Source organism: Abramis brama, assembly GCF_963993115.1.
Source record: "Abramis brama genome assembly, chromosome: 1".
In the NCBI taxonomy this organism is placed as follows: domain Eukaryota; kingdom Metazoa; phylum Chordata; class Actinopteri; order Cypriniformes; family Leuciscidae; genus Abramis; species Abramis brama.
This window is the reverse complement of record NC_139963.1, coordinates 23282967-23301087: the sequence shown is the minus strand read 5'-3', so window position 1 is coordinate 23301087 and position 18121 is coordinate 23282967. Positions and strand designations below refer to the sequence as shown.

At 36.4% G+C, this 18121-nt stretch overlaps 1 protein-coding gene across 1 annotated transcript in view; it reads left to right on the top strand.

The window, feature by feature from the left end:
• Positions 1–2117: 2117 nt before the first annotated feature.
• The window catches only part of kansl1b (KAT8 regulatory NSL complex subunit 1b), a 69575-nt gene continuing 53571 nt past the window's right edge, over positions 2118–18121 (top strand). Inside the window, exon 1 of the mRNA XM_084087548.1 lies at positions 2118–2261. The gene's annotated coding sequence lies outside the window, so the exon portion shown is untranslated. The remainder of the gene's footprint in view (positions 2262–18121) is intronic.

The following is an 18121-nucleotide window of genomic DNA, read 5'->3' as shown; positions in this document are numbered from 1 at the left end:
TCAGTTAAAATTGTACCCTTTGAATTCGTCTTCAAGATGTGAGTGGTGATGAAAGAAAGGCTGTAATACAGCAAAGACTGTCAGCTGATGATGTTAGCATGCTAAACCTACTGTGAACGGGCATGAGTAAACGAAATTAATACTGAACTTTATTTTTAAAAAACTTATCTAATTAAATTGCAGTAAATCTGCTATTCTTATTCATATCTGTATTATACTCTACTCGTCTTATTTATTATATTGTATTGTATGTAGTTGTGTTTCAAAACCTAGTCAGCATATTGAACGCACGTATTATGGCAGCTTACGTGCTTTTGAAACACATTCCGAAACTCCATCATCTGGCTTCAGATGCCGTTTCTAATGCGCTGTTTTTGTATTTTACTTCGTTAGTCTTGTTTAAAAAAAAAAAAAAAAAAAAAAAATTGTTATCTTATTTTTTTTACATTTCACTGATCTGACTGAACTAACTTTATGAAATAAGTTCTCTCCTGTTATTGTCTCCCAAAGATCTGACTGTAATAAGTGAAAGACACGATACATTTGCAGCTTTATATTATGTAATGAACATGTAGGTGTAATATTTTAAAACTTTTAAAATATAAAGTTTAAAATTTTGCAATTTAGATTAAATATATATATATATATATATATATATATATATATATATATATATATATATATAAATAATCATGCATGTTATTGTTAGGAATATGGGCTATTACAATTATAAATGTATATGCTAATAATCTTTTTTGTTTGTTTGTTTTACAGACTCTAGGTTGGATCGCTGTCTGTCTTTTTTTTGAGTTTACAAGTTACATTTGGATTAATAATGGAGGTTTCAGTAAACCATAGACTGAAACCAGTCATCTCTAAGGTCTGACACTCTTAAGTTATTTTCATGTTTATTTACATTTATTTGTAATATATTAGGGGGATGTTCCTGTAGTATCTCTTTAGTATCTATACTGTAAGTTGTTAGAATAATCAAAAAAGGGTCCGCTAAAAATAACCAGTGCCACATAAAAGTTAAGAAATTGAGTATTCCCATTTTAAACAGTAGATGGTGCTGTCTTTTTATTTATGAGGACCCCTGTAACCAGGAAGCTCAGTCTAAACCCTCCATATCATGGTTGCATAATTTCTAACCTCATATGATAAAAGCCCATTTTTGCCACTTTGTGTTAAGTGTATTTTGATTTATATTTACTTTGTTGCTAATATTTGTCTTTCTGTTTGCAACTACAACTGGTAATACAAATCTTGTGTTTAAGTTCACACGCAGGGGTCTTGAATAACATTTATCTTATTCTATAGTGGTTATTCGGTCGTATTCCACTCCACTTGGTATTGTTTTCTTGAACACTTCATACCCCTTGGTCACTATAGAGCACTTCAGATGCCCTTGAGTTCCCTCTGCTGGTAGAACATTTGTTTTAGAACTTCTTTCTAGAAATGTGCAACAATAGGCAGGGCTCCAGGCACTACTTACTGTGCTGTTTTTATCCATATTTTATAGTATGTTATTTTGTTAAAACTTAAACATTTGAATTATGGTAAAATTTAGATTCTGACTGTTTTCGACCAATTATGCTTCTGCTCGAATAGGATTAATTTGGTGATGTACTAAATGCACGTCTAAATGTGGCGCCCCCTAATGCCCTGACGCATTATGTCAGGAAGCTTGGCGCCTCTAGCGGCCAGTCAGAGTAACGCGTCTCTCTCCCGCCACTGCGCCGCTCCGCTTCTTTCTGTTTGTCAGACTCGCAATCCGAGGGAGAGGAGCGAGCCGCCATTTTCCGAGCTCGTCGCTTCCCCCTCGAACGACAACAATAAAAAAACGGACGAAAACGGGGTTTTAACAGCCGAAATCGAACACGAAGACCTTTCGGATAAGGAGAGAAGTGATTGCGCTCAAAGAACGACCGGAAAAGGGATACATTTCTCTGTTTTTACGTGGCTTTTGTCGGGGGCGATTGAAAAACAGCCGACTGGGCTCCTATAGCTCGACTGCCCCCGTTTCTTTCGCCCATTTCGTGATTCCTAAACGCAGCCTGGAGGAGTGGGAGGAGGAAGAGGAGGGGGGTTACCGAACACCGGAGCGCGCGAGAGGCCGGGGATTTTTCCACCTGAACGTGCAACAGTGGAATCTGCATCTGGATAATTGCTTCTGCCTGTCAGTTATTAGTACTACTATATTTCTTAAGTGTGGGGATTTATTACATCAATTTCCCCCGGAATCGGCTCCTCATCACGTGGTAGGTTCCTCCTTTTCTCTTTGTTAGTTTATAACTCGGTGGCGTGAGGCAACTTCAGACATTTTTAACGCAATTATGCACTAAATCGACGTGCGGTGAAACAGTGCATGTCGAGGGCGCGTTAACTCTATAAATGCGGCTCAGATCGGACGCCTTTTGCTCTCGGTAACGTTAGTTATTTTCCACGGTTTGTTCTGGTTAAACTCATAAAGTAGGCGGCGTTGAAAGTCAGACCATCAAGGTTGCAAAATCAGCCTGACTAGCACAGACATAATTATACGTGTCAACTTTACGAAAGCACGTAGTTAGTAATCACACATGAGACGAGTTCGTTCACTCAGAGGCTTTTGCCTTGAGTAGGTTAAACCCATGCAATATGCGCGTGTGTGATCATGGGTTGGGTGCGCAGTATATGTCTGTCTGCTGCATCTAGATCAGTAGGGTTTCGCCTGTGCTGTGCGAATCTTGTGCATTGCATTAAGATCTGTTATTGGATGTTGTCCCAGGCCTATGCATCGCATGGATTTCCAGTAATACAGATTAATTATACAGTCAACGCGTACTGGCCCTTTAAGACGCACAAAAAATTGAGTTCTTTTTTTTTTTTTAAATCTAATATATTTTAAAGAAAACAAATACCACATAAATTTGATTTCCGGGGTCTGTTCAGTACTGAACATACGCATGTATGTGTAAAAATGATGCAATCGTTCGGTAAACAGTTACAACTTTTGCATTGAAACTGGACACGGGGAGTTTTCCATAACTAGCTGCATTACATAATATTTGGTTGTTTTTCCCTCTAACCCCCTTTGGTTTGCCCTCGCTCCGCTGAACCGGACTGACGTCGCGAGAGAATCGTCTCTGTCCTCGCGCCATCGGCTGCGTCTCGAAACGTAGCGAAATAATGTCCAAAAATGCTGTTTTGGTAGGCAACACGCCAGCTTTCGAAACGCAGCCAGCGATTCTTTATGGCCTTCAGTTCGTCCTAGCCCATATTTTCCGTATAATAGGGGGTTTATTTATATTTAGCTCAGTATTTTGCCTGGTTGTGGACAGCAGATGGCTTTAGGTGTAATAGAACATTAACCTGCTCAACCTGTGGTTAGTTTAACGCGCTGTACTTTTCCATTATATAATGTGTTACGTTGCATATTTTTCGCAGCACACCATTGATCTCAGGTCACAAATATAACAGATTCCGCATGTGTACGTGATGTTTATGGTTTGAAGAGACATTCGTGATGTATTGTCCCTCATTAATGACGTGTTTTTATTGTTATGCCTTTTGTACCTTAACATGTTTAGCCCTTTTTTTAAGACATTCAGATACATTATATATTGTCTGTCCCACAAGACATTGACTGTAATTTATTAAATGGGGGCCTGTTTGTCGTTCTGAAACCTTGTTGTTCCTAGATGGGGTTAAAACATGGTTGAAACAAAGACTTCCCTAGACCCAAACCCCCCCGTCTGATAGATGGATACTGTATTGATCCTTAATGGTAAATGCCATGTCTCTCTCTTGTGCTGTTTGTTCCGTTTGCTCTCTTATTTCCTGGTTTTGAGGTCTTTTGTGTTCTGTACTGGAAAAGTCTGTTTTGGATTAAACTAGCTCTTTATTACATTGACTGCACAGCAAATGCATTGAATTGTTAAAGTCTGTCTGTGGGATATTTTAAGAGTCTCCAGGGGTCAACATATGATTATGAGCTGTTGTGTACTTTTCGTTTCATCCAGATTTATCATTGTCCTACATCCCCTCCTTACAGGAAGAGCTGTTACGTAACACATCAATACCATTGACTAAGTGCTTTAATTTTTTTCAAGGCGGTGCAGTCATTTGGAAATCTCATCAACACTTTCTTTTCCTTTGCTTTGTGTTTTTGGTGCATAAATAAGCACTTAATATGCTTTAGGTCAATTATTTGACCTTAAAGTCATTTAGACACTGTAGGGTTTTTAAAAAATAAAAAAAAAATTTTTTTTTTTTAAGGTATTCATAAAAATCCTAAAATTTGTCTATTTCTCTCTAGACATTCTTGATATACCTTTTGTGTGGGCCGCCACATTTCTCAGCTGTTGAGCTGCATGAAATTATTTTTGGCTCCCACACTGTTGAAGGCTGTCCAAGTGAATTTAAAGAGAATTGAATTATTGCTTTAAGGCATTTAAATCAATCTTCCTGTAATCCTTTTATGATCCATTTGAGTATTGATACCATTGCAAGTCTGTGCAACTCATAGTCAATGTCAGTTTGAAGTATAAGCCTGTGTCACAAAAAGTACCTGTTTTTGTCTGACTCAAAAACCCCAAGGCCTGGCTTTATTTTAAACTTAAAAGGCTTAGCTTCTAGCTTGTATCTGTTAAGTGTAATTTAAGTTCTCCTTGGCAGGGCATTATATTGGCAGGACTTTGGAGGGTTAAAAAATGAAAAGTGAAAGAAAGTGCAAGCTACTGACAAACAGTGTCTGGAAACATCAAGGTTGTTCTTCTCTCTGGAAAGTACAAGGCCGGGACTGAAGACATCCATTTGGCTGGGAGCAGAGAGAGGAGTCAGTCAGATTGTGAGACGGGACCACCTGTTTAATGTGTTTGGAAAAAATAACCTGACCCGGTGGCCTGTATCCAGAGAAAACCTCTGTAGTTTTAGTCCAATTAACATGAATTCTCTGTTACAAGGGCAAGTGTGTCTGTTTTACAAACAACAGCACTTTTTTGTTCGCAAAGCTATTCACTTTAAGTCTTTTTAAATGAAATACTTTTTTTATTTCAGTCTTAAAGGGCTTCTGTAAGTAAATTCCCCCTGCTGGGAATACTTGAACCATATGGAAGAAATCAAAGCTTTCCAGACTCCATGAGAATGCCGAGTTGACCTTCTGCCTCTGAAGTCTCCGAAATTTCCTCCTTTTTTGTAGATTGATCTTCTGAAGAGAATGATAAACCACCACTGTTTATCAAACGAGCCGTGACAGTTGTTGAAAGTTGTTAGCTAAGGTTAGGCCGAACCTTGAGTTTAAAGTTCATTTACCTCTCACAAGGGTAGTTGACATGAAAAACTTTAGGGAAATTGACATGTCCAAGTGGTGTGACATGCTGTAATCCATCTAAAGCTATTTCATTTTGCTTATTTTATAATTATTAAATTTATAGCTTTTATGAATTCATATTAATTCATGCTATATGGAATATTTGAACTTTTACGACTTGGATATCACACCACAGGACAAATACTGCAAAAATGAAGGCAAAATGTGCATTTTCCCATTATAAATTCATATAACTTTTAACCTAAGATTCTCACGTGTGTCTTAAAATAGTTCAAGGACATGTGATGTGTCTACTTTCCACAAATAAAGGCCTTTTCATAAAGGCTTTCTCTCTCTCTCTCACACACACACCTACATTTACACACTCAAAAGATAAGCTCTCATTCACACACTTCCTCCTCAGGCCAGACAGTGTGAGAACCATGATCTGGATTTATTACAACCACTTGAAATCAGTTGTTTAATTGATGTATTGATTATGATTAGATGAGTAGAGGTTGTATTTTAATCAGTAGAATGTGATCGATCAATACCTACATTTTAATCATTTTGTGATGGATTTTTAAAAAAATTTAATAGATTGATATTATCTTTAGATGTCCTGCAAGAGTAGTTGTCTAAGTACAAACTTTTTTTGTAAGAACCTTGTGTTTTCTCATAAGTCAGCACTGTGTGTGGCATAGGTTACACAAAAACATGACTGTTCTGAGATCTGTGTTGGTAGTGCTGTTGTGGCTTTAGGTAATTGTAATTGCTCAATATCCCCTTAGAAAATAAGAGTTGCTAGCTAGCGATGACATGCCCGTCTTTGGTATGTAAATAAGTGTCCAAATGCAAATTTGGGAAAATTGAGATTGTTTGAGAGGACCCAGGGAACTACTACTTTCTCTCCACCACTCAGGAGTCATTGAAATACATGTTTTTGACCTTCACATGTTTCAGGGAGTGTGAGAGAAGGAGGTTGTCACAGTCGACAAAGCAGATCGTTTGAAAACTTCCCTTGTGATAGATTGTTGTTTGAGGGCCCAGATTAGAGCCACAAAGCTTAAAAAGACAAAAACAGGATAAGACAATTTATTCTAACATTTTTGTTGTTTTATTGAAAAGGGACTAAAGGAAGGAACAACATTATATATGTAGGCCTATTTAGGGTTGTATTTTGTGTATTCTTTGGCACATCAACCCTCTACAATGCAAGTAAGTCACTCCCTTAAGCGACAATTTTCATGCTAGGCGACTAAATAATGTCTATCATTAGTATAAGTAGCCTATATCACATAGTATAAGTTCAGCACATATATATTTTCACTCGTCTTGAACACTCTGAGCACTTGAGTTTCGCTCTCCGTCTTTAAAATGCACTGTTACAATTGATCTCAATGGATGCGCAGCGTATTTGACGCACTGTAAACTGTTTTGTGAAGGCGCCTGACTAACCGTCGTTTAGCTGAGAGCCCCTAAAATATGTTCTTTGGTTGTATTTTCCTGTCAAAACAGTTCATTTGGAATTATTCTGTGTTTAAAGGTGCTCTAAGCGATGTCACGCGTTTTTTAGGCCAAAACATTTTTTGTCACATACAGCAAACATCTCACCATCCGCTAGCTGCCTGTCCCCTGAACACACTGTAAAAAAACACGGTCTCTGTAGACACCCCAGGCTTCACAAACAGCAAGAAAAACAAACTGGGCTAACCCGCACCACGAAACATAACAAACTGTTCCAGCCAATAGCCGACAAGAAGGATTTGGGGGTGGGGTTTGGGGGGTTAGTGTGCGGATGAGGAGGAGGGAGGGTCTAGCTAGCCTCCATTTTGTTTGACAATACTTTAAACGTCGACAATACTTAGTGACGTCACCTCACTCAACAAAAAGTGACGTCACCCAACATCACTTAGAGCACCTTTAATAACAAGCAGAAGCCTCTGCTGGTTTATTCAGTTGTGGGCGGAACTGATAACGCGTAAAAACGTAAACGTGAGATACAGGTCAGTGGAACAACAAATAGTGCAAGGTCTAGAGAGGCACTTTTTTAAAAGTTGAATTTCTTTTAATTTGAGCACTGCGTTTCTAGAATGCCGTGTCATGCAAGACACTGCAAAAGATGCGACACGCGAGCGCAACTGTTCAAGACTTCCGACTAGCGCGTGTTTACATTGAAAAACAATTGAAAAGTAGCGCGGTGGCATGGAAAAATGCATTCTGTGTGAACGCGAATGAATGCAGACAACATGATTAATATTCATTAACCCAGCAGCTCATCAGACCTTAATGTCTTTTATATTGTTATTAGTATTAGAATCAGTAGTGGTATTATCTTATAAGTATTGTTAATTATTATATATATATCTCAAGCATCACCAACCCTAATTTCTGTTAAAATGACAAATATGCATTAGGGCTGTGCCGATAGACGATAGTATCGTGTATCGACGATAGACAGAGATATCGCCGATGGCAGATGCCTTTGACGATATCAATACGATAATTGGCTCGTTTTTCCATTAATGTATTAAATCATTATTATTATTATGAAGCTAGTATAGTTATTAAATTAATTAGGAACTACAATTATATTTGCCTTGCCTAAATTCATAACGACATCACCACATAACCACACTTGCGCCATATCACGCGCGTATGAGGACTCCTCAAAGAAAATGTTTTTAAAACAGACAAAACAAAAACTACATCCCACAACGAAATTTCATTGCAAGGTGATCCATTCACAAATTGTCAAGAGTGCTTTAACAGACGCATAATTTTTATACAGAGCCTAGATGAAGACGCGGCATCGTTGTTCGTCAGTATTTTGTTTCCATAGCACATTAACAAAATATTTAATGACACGAATAACACTAAAAACAATACAATTACAAAATATTAATTATAATAATAATATCAATAAAATGATATAGGCCGCCTAGGCCTAATAAAAGTCTTTAGTTCACGAAGCATCTGTGAAACTCTGCCATCTGTGAAAATCAAGCAACTTCAAACTTGTTTAACAAGAAATATTCTTCTAATTTTTTCGCTGTCAATAATGTAAGTCCACAAGAGAAATATTCAGCCAGTAAATTAAGATAGTTGCTGTAGCCTACCGTTATCCACCATCGACTCTGAGAGAACGCGCCGTTAATGCAGCGAAAGCTCAGTCCGTTTCTGCTTTCGTTTTCAGGGATTGAGCGCGTTTACATGCACGTTATTAACTCGATTATGCTGAATAAACTGACAATGCATGTGGTCATGTAAACGGATTAACCCGTTTTCCTTTATCAGAGTCAAGTCATAAGTTTAAGTCGGCATATAACCGATCGACTTTTAGATTTTTGCCTCTGATTTCTCCTGGCATTTAAAACACCTGCGTTATTGAAGTGCGGTGCGCATGTGAAGTGCATCCAGACAGAGAGAGCACTGATATGAGGACATATATCGCAGACTCCGACTCTTTCTTGAATCAAGAAATTAAAACGTGTTCACATCTCGTCAAACAGTCAAAATGCTGCATATCTGTAACGGCATGAGAGGATAATGTGTGTCCGTAAATTTCCCGCTGACATGTTGAAATACTCCGAGTCAGATACAAGAATGATTAGGATCTTTTTTTTACCTCACTATACCAGGAAATAACCTGATTTAGCCTATTAATAAACACTCCACCTTTGCTAGCAAAATAGAAAAAAGATTCTCATTTAAAACGAAGTAATAAAACAAGCAAATTGATGAGTAAATAAGCAAGTTAATAATCAAATAAGTAAGCCCCGCCCCCTCACGATAATATCGTGTATCGCCGATCTCACAGGCTGACGATAGGACGATATGAAAATGGAGCATATTGCGCAACCCTAATATGCATTCATACATGGTTACCAAGTTCTAATTAGGCTATTGAAGTTCTATCATAAAAAAACGCTTGATTGACTGATGTTAAAAGTGTAGTTGTTTTGCTTTCAGATCATATCACATACGAGTGTATCTTAATGTAAAAAGCTGTGCCATTTTATGAAGATAAGATGGGGGTTGTTTTGTTCATTAAAAAAATAATAATAAACAAGGCTCAAACATTTCATAACAGACATGCGAGTTTAGTTGAGCAATTCCATTAAAAAAAACAGACAGTTTGCCTGTAAAGCATTGAAATAAATATCAGTAAATAATGGTAACTTAAATAATGTAATAAAGGTAAATATAAAAAAAAAACATTCGTTTTGTTTTCCACAAAAAGATGTGTGATATAGCCTACCGCTCTGTGCTTTGAGAGGGATGTGGGACACGTATCTTCATGTTTTCTACTTGTTGTAAAAGGTCTGAGTGCAAATTTTATCTTCCACAAAGGCAAGACATTTAAGCGATGTTTAATTTTGCGCTGCCAGAGAAAGCGAATAATCGACATTAGATAATTACTGAATAGAATACTACAAAATAATACGTTATCTGCCTCATTCTGTACAAGAAGCCACTTTAGATCCCAAATGAAAGTTATTTCAAACACTTGACTGACGTTATCAACAAGTTTGGAGTAAAAACATGTAGGCTAATATTTGCTGCATTTTGCTTTTCAAATGCAATTGACTCAAACTCGCAGTGCTTGCAAAGATGGAGCAGAATTTACTGAGCTGATCGAGCCGCTCTGATCACACTGCCGCTCCTCAATATGAAACACGCTGTGCATATATTTATAAATATTAATAAGTATCATGTTAAAGCATTTGCCTTTTGATAGTTATTACTATATTGTGCATGCAAACATACTGATTGTCTGCTTAACAGAAGTCATTCTGTTTTGTGTCAGTTCCAGAATCGACCTACAGCCTTGTCAATCCATACTGCACATATTTTCCTTTTCAGGAAAGGAAAGTCAGCAAGTTTGTGTACATCTTATTTGTCATTATATCCACTAGGTCTGTCATGATTCCTCGATTAAATTTGTGTACTCTATTTAAAAAAAATCCTTGATTGCAATTTACCCATGTCGAGTAACCAGCAAAATACCGGAAGTGGCGGATTCCATGGAAGAGAATCCATGAACCGTATTAAAACCAAAAACCAATTTAAAAACCATACTAAATCATAGTGTTATTGTAAATTCACAAAGGCTGTGATTCAGTTAAATAAATATATGCATTTTAAATATTTGCATGCTTGTAGTTTACATGCGTCTCAGAGCAGGGGCCTGTACCATGATGGTAGTTGAACAAACTCAGGGTTAAGGCTGCGTTGGTTTTCATTTATACTTGTGTCGTTGTCCGCGTTGACGTGCAATTACACATTCAGATGGAGCATGTGAAACCCCTAGGGATCGGTTCTAGCAATCACTGCGCTTGCGGTCTGCTTAGAATTGACGCGTTGTTAAATTTTTTGGAGAGGTGCACGTCAGGGTACGCCGAAGGGTATGCATGCTACACGGCGTGAGTTTGACACAGAAGTATAAATTGGGCTTTACAGGATTAGTTTCAAGTTGACAAAACCAAACCAATCCAACCAGACTTTGTTGGTACCATGATGCTGATCATCAACTTTCTCTGTCAACTCAGGCTTTGATCCTGAGTTTAGAAGTTTAGGTGTGACATCAGTAGCGAACAGCCAATCACATGCTGAGAAAGAATGAAACTGCGATTCATTTCTCGCAAGAGAAGCAGCGTGATTCACTTCTCTCTTCTGCAGAATATTATGAGATAATGAAAAATATTATGAATTTAAACTAATTTACACAGCAAGAAGAAAATAGCTGTCTATGAGGACAACTAAAAGAAAAGGTCTTGCTATGTCAGTGCAAGCAAAAGTTTTGAAGTTATTTTATACAGTTGATAAAGGTTTAGAGAGAATTGAACATTTAAGCTCACATGTAGTCCTTTTTATAACTTTATCTATTGATTCTAAAGCGTATTATATTATCTTTATATTTATTCATTTAAACTGCGTAATAATAATTAATAAACTAAAATTGTACATGTGTGATCGATTAAGGGTATAACAATTACATAAATAATATCTAAATCATTCAAAATTATTATTCTAAATAAGCATTACTAAAAGCCAGGCGATTTTGTCTTTAAAAATTATTTGTTACTGTATGTAGTGACCTTTAATTTGGATTAGAAACAGGTGGAGTGACTTTATCGCATCAGACATGTCACTTTGTTCACAGCTGATTGGTCCAAGCTCGAATCAATGTTGGATTATGTTTCGATTGTGCAAAATGAATCAACGTTGAAATCGTGATGTTGTTTCACTGTTGATGTTGTGACGTTGTTTCATTGTTGATTTTGTGACGTTGTTGCACCGTCTCTTCTTTCAATATGTGTGAATAAAGATTGTATGTCGACGTTGAACCAATGTTGAATTATGCTTCGGTTTTGCAACACATGCTCAAGATTGTAAAACAAGTTTTATTCTGAAAAAACAAAAGTCTAAAAATACTTTCTAAAACAGATGAAAAACATCTCAAACTTTAAATTGCAGCATTTTCGAAGTAATGTTAAAAACCTGTAGAAGCAAGTGTAAATAATGTTTATAATTTAATGTTTAATATTAAATGTATAATTTAATAATGTTCAATAATTTAATAATGTTCAATTGTATTGTATTGATTATTTGCTAGGCACAATTATTTCAATGCTCACCCTTTGAACATTTGAACATTATTTCAATAACATGTTCAACACAATTATTAATAATAATGTTCAATTATTTGAACAGTGAAAATAATAATAAAAGAGTTTTTGAACTTTAATGTCACTAATGCTGATTATTCATTGATTCATTTGAATTGAAATATTTAATACTTTCACAGCAAGGTCTTTGTAACTAAATTGATTGAATTTACAGGAAAGGTAGGATGTATGTATGTATGTATGTTATATATATTTACCACATGGAAAGGACTATTTTTTTTTTTTTTTTACATTTTAAAGTATATAATCAAAAATGTACTTATTCAAATGGGATTATTTTTCTCCCTTTATTTAGAACTTCTGGGCAAATGTTTGATTAAGAATGTAGAAATATAAACTATGAATGCAATATAAAATGCATTTAAAAAAGAAATGATTACAGGCCCAACATAAAATATTGCTATATAAAATTCCAAATATAAACATTGTACTGTTGTGAATTTGTGTTCGCTAGTGTTTCAGTGCGACGAGCGCGTATGTGGAGTTAAGCCTTCATGAGAAGTAGGGCTGGGGTAAACGATTATTAATTAAACGATTAGTCGGGCGATTATTTTATCGATTAGTCGACTAATCTAACGACTAATTTGAATTAATTATCCTGTCTGTTATTCGCATATCTCTGTCAAACCGTTACTCCGATGGATTTCAAACTCGACAGCTGTCTGGGCCACGAGTAAGTGCAGTGCCAAGTTTGACGTTGTTTGGATGAGAAATGCAAAAGATATTGTTAAATATATCAGTAAAAGAAGCACTTAGAAGGTTGTGGTTTAAAAAATAAACATTCTGACATAAACACACTGTCAGCTACAATGTTTACTTCTGAATAATATAGTATAAACGTGATAAATCCATTTTGATTAATTTGAGTAAAAAATGTGTTTTCTTTACCAAGAAAGTGGCAAGATGAAAACCACTATTTTCTGTTTCAAACTTTCACATAGCATCTTTAGGTTATAATAACATAAATAATTCAAATCCAGATTTTGATTTTCAAAGATTTATTATAAAAACAGATTATTTCCCAAAAATGCAATAAATTCATGACACCTTTTTTTTAAAAAATGCAATTAATCCACTGAATCAATATAAAAGTTATTTTTCATATTGAAACTGTTGAAAATACACAACAAAGTAAGTTGATCCACATATGACAGCCTCTGAACTCGGTCAATAAGTTACTAATCTTATATTTAGCACGTACTGGGCTAAACATAGGCTACATTCAATCAGCCATCGCTAAGAAATACCTTCTGAAATTTGTTGACGGTGATCAGCTGTAAAATGGTCCTGCTCGGTTTTCGTTGACTGAGTACAAGAATTGAAAGTTTTTTAAAAGATCCCCTGGGGTTAACGTGTCAGTATTCGACATAAGTTTGACGCTGTCGTGTGAGAACAAGCAACAGTCGGCATTTCTCTTCCTCCCGCGTGCCTCATCTTCTTAATCTCCTCACGTAAATGATTAGATTTCGATGGCTTACGTTTCTTCCCTACGGCAGAAATCACCACAGGTTCATCAATGCCGTCAAATGTATAATTTTTTTTGTTTGTTTGTTGATCAAAAAGTGCAAAGTAGATAAGGAAAACTAGGATGCCGGGTGTATTCAAAGCGCCACCGTTACTGTTTACAATGCGTGGAATGGTGCGCTGTGATTGGTTGAGCGGATTTATCACATTCTGCAGAGAAAGGAGACTGGCGTTTGTCACGGTTTGGAAAGAAAGGGAGAAAACATGACAGAATAACACGGCGGGCGGTGTGTGTGTGGCGAGCTGTACCTCCGGGAATGGTACAAAAAAAATAAAAAAAAATAAAGAAGCGTCGACGCAAAAAATATGACGGCGACGTAATTTTGACGTCGACGTCATCGACGCACCGCTACAGCACTAATGACAAGGACAGTCAGTTAGCTTGAGCATTCGCAGCATTTTGTGCCATTGTTGTAATAGGTTTATTTTGTGTGTGTGTATGCATTAAAGCGCTTAATTGTACCGGTGATCATCTTTATCTTTAGCGTGCGCAGCTCAAACAGCAATGCACATTAATAACTATGATTGGGCCTGTCATATATACATGGCATTATAATGAGAATACTATTGTAATAAAACTTTGTGAATTCTCTGGGTTTAGTTGCTGTTTCTGCGCATTGTTGTGGAAATAGCGTGTCCAGAACAGGGATTACACATTCTGACCAGTACAGTCAAGTTCGCTTGTGCATTCACGTCATTTTGTACATAAGTCGTATGTAATATAAATATCTGATTAATCTCATGTAGGATGCGTTTCGTTGATTTGAACAACCTGCTAGAAAAGTTCTTCAGTTTCCCGGTGCTCGTTCTCATCAGCTTCAGCGCGCGCGATCAAACAGCTATGCAAAACATTAAAAGCTATGATTGGGACTGTCATATCATTATAATTGTATACACTATTATAATAAAAAGTTGTAAATTCTTTGGGTTCAGTTGCATTCATCAGCAACCGTTGAGTTGATTAACCTTCTAGCAAAGCAATTCAGTTTAACGTTCGTTCTCTTCAGCTTCAGACAGCAATGTTGTCATCTAAAACAGTAAGCCTAATATTAAAGATGTTTACTATTACTGTAAAATAAAAAATGTTTAAAAAAAAATCAAAAACATGAATGCGTTATTATTAATAACTCGTATTATTTTCATCAACAGTATGGTTTGATTTAAAATAATTTCCTTATTGTCCATGCGGAGGCGATTCCATTTTATTTATCCATGGCACATGCATTTTGTTTCTTTATATGCAGCCCAATGTTATCCAATTACTTGTTTGCATTATTTAGGTATTTTATTTAAATTTTTTGTCAGGCAATAGATTTTTTGGTAACACTTTTCAATATGGTCTCGTTTGTTAATGCATTAACTAACATGAACTAACAGAGAGCAATAGCCTTTGTTAATGTTAGTTAATAAAATATTTGTGTTCATGTTAGATCACAGTGCATTAAAGGGATAGTTCACTTTGAAATTAAATTTTGGTATGTTTTAGCTTACCTGAAGGGCATCCAAGATGTAGGTGTCTTTTTTTCCGCAGTAGTTTCAATTTTGATATTTTTAGGTCAAACCGTTCTTGTCTGACAGTCATATCATGCAGGTCTATGGTCACGGTCTCAAAGAGCATGCACAGAGTCCAAATTAAAACAATTCCCCGTCGTCCAAATGAAACAATTCCCCATCGTAAGTACACATTGATGGCCTAAGACACGAAACGAGCGGTTTGTGTGAGAAAACGAACAGTATTTATATTGTTTTTACCTCTTAAAACACAGCCACGTCCAAGTGATCTGAGGGCGCGGGCGCTTCCTGCTGTGTGACATACACGTCACACACGTCCTAAAACGCCTCCTGCTGGCTCCTCTTTGTAAACAGCATCATTTTGTGGGGCCTGCAAACCTGTATTAATACTAGTGTGGAATTTTTCTACAATATTCACTCATGACAGTAAAATAGGGCATTCTAAGTCAATCTACTGCAGTATTTCCTCTCAATCAGTAGAAAATGTGGTTAACACCCAGTCATGCTCAAAAAAATATAGCCCCCATTTACCGTGAAACCGGTAATTTAAAATAAAAAAAATTTAAAAAAATTTAAATAAAAAATACCATGATATACATTTTGGGTCATACCGCCCAGCACTAACTAGTAGTTCCTTAATGGAGATAGTGGTTAAAAGCTCTGTTACAAGATTCCAAGTAGAGGACTTCAACTTGAGGCAGTGTCACATTTTTAATGATCTACAGCAAAATAGAGCGAGCTTTGGTGAAAACTAAGTGAATATTTAATGACTGCAATAGTAACATCTCGCTAGAAATGACATCAAAAGTGATAGACGTTGGTCAAAAATGTACATTTACACACAAACTGACGACCAGCCGCAACTTTCAGACGCCATCTTTATTTTTCTAGCTCAACTGTCACAGAATGGAAAGCACAGGATTGTGGGATATCAAAGGCAGCAAAGGATATATCTATGCTGCCTTGAAAAATCGATCAGATGAAGGTATTTCAGGAGACAGGAAGTGAAACTAATATTGCATTCAGACATACCTTGATGCCTTCCGACCTTGAAATGCATCCTCCGAAGGCAGCATTTATCAGTTTTCGGATGCAGCCAATGAGTGAGTCATTGAATCATTGATTCAGCTAATTCGTTCTAAAAAAGCTGATTGCTCAGAGACGCAAAAACAGTGCTGTGGACTTTGTTTGGAACTATTTTCGTTTGCGGAATAGAGCGAAACAGGTGATTTGATGTCTAAAATGTAAGTCACTTAATATTAACTTGTTTATTAAACAGTACGTTGTATAAAATCAATGTCATATTTTTAATCATTAGGCAGGGCTCGACATTAACGCTTGTCCGCTTGTCCGGGACAAGTGGATTTTTTGAAGGGACAAGTAAAAGAGAATTTTACTTGCCCGACCGGACAAGTAGCCTGATTAAACATCAATAACAAAAAAATAACTAGGGAATCACTAAAATGAGAGAATGATTCTGACTATATTATATTTATTGTAAGTTGCGATCGATAGTGGATAATAAATGTATTACTGACGGTAACAAGGTTGCGCTGTTGAGGCTCGTGCAGCCTCTCGAGGAGAAATCCAAACAAAAGTAAACTCAGTTTAAACTCAGTTAACAACATACTGCCAGTGCCAAAATTCAAAATGTGTTTTAATATTTTTAACATATGATACAGTTTAGCAACCTCACACGACGAGTGCTGTTTTCTTGAGTAGCCTACCATCACGACTGAAAATGTGACATTGCTTTTGATACAACAGTTTAATAAACAGTTCAAATTAAGTCACTTACATTTTAAACACAATATTGACTGTTTTTGTTCTGTTTCAGCAGCAAAAATAGTTCCAAATAAAGATAACAGCAGAACCGTAACGCATCTCACAGCAACACTTAACAGTGTTTTCATTACTGAATGATTCAGCGTTGTGTACGAATTGGCCGAGTCAAAGATTCAATGACCCATTCATAAACATCTGTCTCATTCTTGAATGAATCAGTTGTTTGAACGAATCGTTTGAATGAATGACTCAATGACTCGCTCATTAAGATGGTTGCCTGCCGCCTCCTACTGGTGGTTTACTTTCATGTTTAAAAGTATCATTCTTTCCAACGTTTCTTATTTGTATATTCAAAAATATTTAAAACAATCTCATATGCATAACATTATTTAATACAGTTGTAAATTTTCAGTGTAAATGATTTAATTTGATCAGCCCTACCTAGGGTAACAACAGCCCTATATTATCTTATTAGGCTATTGATAAAATTTAAAACTAAAGATGAAGCATACACTTAATAAGATTTGGGGGAGGATATATTTAAATCTGACAATATGCGGATTTAAATATATCAGAGCTGACTGAACACAGATGAGGATATTTCTTCAGAATAAATTATATTTACAGCACACACACACCAAAAAATTTCCGTTTTGTTTTTTTGTTCCAAAGGACAAGCACATGAAAAGGCTTAATGTCGAGCCCTGCATTAGGGTTGGGTATCGAAACCCGGTACTAATATGGAACTAGGGATGGGCACGAGTACTTGAGTACTCGTATGTGACAGCAACGATCGATCATGAAAACGATGATGATGATCATGAAAACTTTTTCTGATTGGTTATTGCGGCATTTCGGGCGGTTCCTGAGGTCTGATTTGTTAGCGTTAGACATTATAATGAGAAAATGATTGTAATAGAATGTTGTAAGTTCTTTGTGCTTTAGTTTTTCAGCGCACTGAGAGTGCGTCCAGTTGTAAGATTACTTTTATGTTGTCTATAACTGATTAATCTCAAATAAGAAGCGTTTGGTTGAGTTTAATAACGAGCTAGCAAAATGCAGGAGTTTACCGACCGTTCATTCACTCATCAATTTCAGCTCAAATGGAATGTCCGACATTATTGACTTTGATTGGGTTATTTGAGACGGTCATATTCCTTTTAGATAGACTTGATAGACAAAAATCATTGATATTAATAATGCAGTAGGTTTTTGTAAAGTGAGGGACATACTCGATAATGTCAGATCGTTAAATCAACAATTACGATATCATAGACTATAAATCGCACACCCCTACAACACTGGCCCGATCAGGCAA